The 5523-nt window shown below is 38.3% G+C and overlaps 1 pseudogene; it reads left to right on the forward strand.

The window, feature by feature from the left end:
- The first annotated feature begins 3719 nt into the window (after nucleotides 1-3719).
- On the forward strand, nucleotides 3720-5305 carry LOC101131348 (activating signal cointegrator 1-like; annotated as a pseudogene).
- The last annotated feature ends 218 nt before the right edge of the window (nucleotides 5306-5523 follow it).

Genomic DNA, 5523 nt, shown 5'->3' on the forward strand with positions numbered 1-5523 from the left:
GAGAAGGGAAATACGGACAGGGAAATAGTTGAGTCCAGTTATGGTGGCAAGGGTGGGTGTGCTGCTTATGTGGGATAGTAAGGAGACATTTGATGGATAGGTGACACAAAAACAAAATATGTGCGAAGTTCAACCATTACCAAGTCAGTTTTATCCATGGAGTTAATCAGTCTGGACATTTCAGGTCAAAATTTACTCCTTTATCCTTTAACCAATTATCAAGATAGTTATCCTAAGTCTTCCTTCTTTCCCTCTCCCCTTCCTCCCTCCCTCCTTCCTTCCTTCTATCTACCTTCTTTCCTCCTTTCTTCCTTTCTGCCTCTCTCCCTTCCTTCCTTTCTCCCTCCCTTCCCTCCTGCCTTTCTCTTCCTCTCTCCTTTTCTTCCCTCTTTCCTCCCTCTGTCCCTCCCTTCTACTTTGCCTGCTTATAGACACAGACTTCTCTGGAGTATATTTCAGGAGGGGTGGATTTGTTTGTCTAGGGCAGGGCTGTCAAATACAGGTCATGCATGCTGCCACGCCCCTGCCATGACAGACAATGCTAATCAATCACTGCTCTCTGGGCATGATCTCAGGATTCATTTCAAGGTGCATGGGTTGGTTAGAGTTGGCTCAAGTGACGAGAGCTGTTTGCCAACATAAATCTAGGACACAAATGGATCAAATATGGCTTTCCATTTTAAAAAAGGTTAAAGTATACTAGAAAATATACTTCCTTTAACCTTTGAAAACATTCCACCCCCATCCCCCACTGTTTTAATCTCAGCAAGAGCCTCAAGCAAAAATAGACAAATGTTATTTGAAGTCATCATCTAGTGAAGCGAGAGTCTAGCAAAGATTTTTTAGAAGCCTGAATATGTTTCATGAATGAATATCACCTTTTGAATATTTTGTCATACAAATTGACTTCTGGACATTTTGATGTTTGCCTCATGCAAATTTGAATTTTCCTAGTGCTAAAATTTGGTTTCTCTGCTTTAATGCAAATACATTATATGTGTACATAGACATGGAAGTTGTGAGCTTAGTTTCTGAAGCCTATGTTGGAACCCCAGCTCTGTCTGTTTCTAGCTGAGTGCCCTTGAACAAGTTAATGTTACCTTTCTGAGCTTCAATTTTCTCATACTGAAAAAAGTAGTAATCATCATTGTTATCTCACAAGCTTATGGGGAAGAGTAAATGAGATAATTCATGTATAACAATTAGCATAGTATCCTGCACATAGTAATACTCCACAAATGTAAGTTTGTGTGTGTTACATGTAACTACTACTGTCTATCCAGGGTGAATCAAGGACTTTGATGCTTATTGAATTGTTTGGCTAGATGTTGCATTTCTTTGCTTTTGTGGGTTTAAGTCAGAGTTTTAATGCTACTTGAATTCTGTTGTGTGGTTCTATCATGATTTTTTTGTGTGTTTAAACTCCAAGAAAAATGTCCTCTTTTTTGGTAGCTGATATATTTAAACCACTAGTGCTGGAAGAAAAATAATCTGTCATTGAAGTAGATCAGAGTTGACATGACAGACTGTGCACTCTATCTTAAACATTCATAACATGCATAATATGGTCCCTATGGAATGAAATAACTCCTTTAGAGTCTTCGCAGTCCCTTGTATCATGGGTCTCCTAGAGTGAAGCCATTATAATTCTAAAGCAGCTATGCCTGTTTGGGAAATAAAACATCAAGGAAAAAAAGGCATTTCACATACCAAACAACTGACATTTATATATTGTTTAGATGTGTGTACATACATGTGCACAAAAGTATGTGGATGGTGCACATAGGTGTGTGGTATTTTGAACTCTGGTGTTTGATATATTATTGCTTACTGGCTAGAAGTAATTTCTTCAGAATCCGCAACACTTGAAATCCTGATTTTATTATCTTATTGGTCATGTGATTTTGAACAAGCTCCCTGCTAAATCTTAGGTAACTCATATTTAAAATGTGGATAACCATGTCTTCATACTCTTTCATAGGAAGGATAAACTTATGTGAGATAATACTTATAAAATGTATAGCAAAATATTTGGCACATTTCAATCTCTCCAATAATAGAGCTATTAATAATAATAAATAAGTAAAACAAGTAATTAAAATAATGTCTATGGCAAGGCAAACTGGTTTTCACCTTCATTATTCAATGTCCTGCTTTGATTTTTATTTATAGAATAATCATTTGCTAGCTTAAGTAATACATCATTACTTAATTATAACTGTCAAGTGAAGACTTCACTAATCTATGCCTCTTCTGAGAAATATAAGCACTTGAGCAAATAACTAATATCCTGACCCTGAGTTTCCTAATCTAAGAGGAAAGTCTATCTCAGTGACTGCATTCTGTCATAGCCATTCCTATTGAAAGGATGAAGTGAAATAATGGATTTTACAGGTCTGTATAAGGCACCAACTGGCCATACAATTGGAGAAAGGATATAAAATTGTACATACCTATGAAATACTCAGATATTATTAGGCAGTGTGTAAAGAAGACCAGAGCATTAGAATAAACAAATAATCAGTCCAATAGCAAGTGGAGATTACTACATTTTCAAAGTATTCTTCTCAATGGAAAGAGTTGACTTGTGCAGTGCATGCACTGCATAATGACATTTTGGTCACTAAGTCTGAATATATGACAGTGGTCTCATAAGATTATAATACTGTATTTTTACTGTACTATGTTATGTTTACATATGTTTAGATACACAAGTATTTCCATTATGTTACAGTTGCCTGCAGGATTCAGTATTCAGTACCGTGATGTGCCTTACAGGTTTGCAGCCTTGGAGCAATAGGCTATACCATATACTTACTTGTGTAGTAGGCAATAGGCTATACCATGTACTTACTTGTGTAGTAGGCTATACCATCTAGGTTTGTGTAAGTACACTCTGATGTTTGCACAATGATGAAATTGCCTAATGATGCATTTTTAGAATGCATCCCTGTCATTAACTGGCACATGTCTGTATTTGTTTTTAATAAGAAATTACAGCACATGGTAAATTTTGCCTTTAACATTTTTGTGGAAATAAATGGCATTCCCAAAAAGCCTCTTGGGCTTGTAACTGTGCTGTATTTCCATGTTAGCTACATCAAGATAATAACATTTGATCAACACAGTCTACTTGGACTGACCAGATACTACTGGGTCTCTGTTGGTCACACTACTGTGGATATGAGACAACAAACAGGTTTTGCCAGATGTTCCAGCTTCTCTGCTGTCAAAACCTAGAGTTGAAGTGCAGATGAGGGATATTTCAACCTTCTTCATACTCCAGTAGAGAAGGAGCCACTATTATTTACCCAATTTTTCAAAGGTAAACATTAAATGAATTTAACAATTTAACTTTAAGAAGAGTGAATTTGAAATTGGGAGACAAATCTACCATTTACTTCCATGTATTTTTTTCTGACATCTGTAACAAGTCTAATGATATCCACTTCACAAGACTCTTATAAAACATTAAAAAATTTTCCTGAGAAATTCCTTTGTACATAACAAAATACTATAACTATGTAAATTAGTAAGATATTATCCTAGTCTTTTTAAATTCTCACTGAGGTTGTATTTAGTTTGTGGTGTTTGGAAATTAACTTGAATCATTAACTCACCCAGGTTAAAATTTGGCCTCTGGAGCAAAACAACTCTATATTTGCACTCAATTATATCAAAAAACAAATGTTAAGCCCAGCTGGTTCTGTCCGGGAAAGATGGCAGTGGCTGGGGCAGTGTCCAAGGAGCCACTGGTGAAATGGTGCACCCAGCAGGTGGGGAAAAGTGTTGGCCTGGATGTCAGCAAGGAGATCATGCACAGTGCTTCCAAAAAGATGAAACTTTACATGGGCAGAAATCAAGGGACCAGCTAAAGCTGGGTAGGAGGAAAGGGAGAGATAGAGAGGAAGTTCCTGTATTTGCTGAACCTGACACAGCTGCAGAGGTAAAACATCTTTTGATTTGCCCAAGGCACGAGAGAACAGCAACTCCTTTAAGAAGAAGACAAAGTTTGTCAATTTACACACGAGAGAGGGACCCACAGGCCTGCAGTCTGCTCCCCAGTTGCCACCCTTGTGTTTGCCTGGGCCAGAAGCACAAGCTCATCAATAGCTGTCTGATCTGTGGGCCTGTTGTTTGTGAACAAGAGGGCTCCAGTCCTTGCTTATTCTGTGTCACAACCATATGTACAATGAAGAACAGGATATTTTACAGCATAACTCAAACGAGAGCCAGAAACTGCTAAAGAAGCTCATGCCATTGATGGAGAATTCTGGAAAGGTGGACAACTCTGCCAAGGACTTTCTATGTCATCGAGAATTTCAAATTATGTCTGGTCTGGAGAAGGATATCAAGCACAAAGACAGGCTGTTAGAGTTGGATAGAGCTAGTTTTCAAAGGACCCAAGTTATTGATGATCAGATTTTTTGCCAGTGATTCTAACCAGTGGTTGTCCAAACTTGAGTGGGAAACCAAATGAGAAGTGAGAAGAAGAGCTGAGAGAACTTTGACATGCCTCTGTACTCTCTAAGAAGGTCACAATTGACTTTACAGAAGGAAGATGCTGGAAGAAGAAAATCCATTAGCAGAATATCACAGCAGACTAGATGAGACAATACAGGCCACTGCTAAGGAAACCTTGAACTAGACACTGATCACATTTGATATATCTCCTGAAGAGCCTTTGGAAGTTCTGGTAAATCTCAGCACATACGAGTCCCCTCCCCAGTGGGTTGACCACACAGGTGCAGCCTCACAGAAGAAGGCTTTCCATTCAGCAGGATTGGGACTAGAATTCAACTCATTTTGGTACCTCTTGTGAATCCAGGATCAAGACTTTCAGGGAGGTTGGACAGTGGCTCATATCTCTCTATACATCAGCCCTGGGTTTCTCAGCTTGTTAGAGGGATTAGAAAATGATGGAGTACAGATCTTGGTACATCTCCCACAGAGGACAACTTTGGATAGCAGTCATAGCCAAAACCTCCCTCTGCCTTCAAAAAGTCTCAGAACTCCGGGCTACGTATCATCTTCTTCATAGGAAAGATGTGCAATTCCCCAGTGACTATCCATCAGGTTGTTTTTTGGGCTGTCTGGACCTAATTGCTTGTTTCGGAGGCAATTTAAGGAGCAGTTTCCAGACATCAGTCAAGAATCACGTTCTCCACTTGTTTTCATCTGCAAAAGTCCTGAGGAAATGGTTGTGAAGTTTCCTATTAAAGGAAATAAAAAAATCTGGAAACTGGATTCCAAGATCCATTAAGGAGCAAAGAAGAGGTAAATGAAGCAGAATAAAGCTTTCTGACTCAGGAGAAAAGAAACCATACAGCACTTGGAGTTTGGTACACTAAAATTGCCATCCACTAGTTTTTTGGAATTGAAGCAGTAGAAATCTAAAGGCTTGGCATCGGGCTTGAATCTCTCAGAATTTAAATTCTCACCAAAATCTGTATATTTTTCTTAAGGAGTAGGATTCTTACTTATGTAGTGGCTCAAAATCTTTGAATACATTATTTATTTATT

Source organism: Gorilla gorilla, chromosome 5 (assembly GCF_029281585.2).
Source record: "Gorilla gorilla gorilla isolate KB3781 chromosome 5, NHGRI_mGorGor1-v2.1_pri, whole genome shotgun sequence".
Lineage (NCBI taxonomy): Eukaryota > Metazoa > Chordata > Mammalia > Primates > Hominidae > Gorilla > Gorilla gorilla.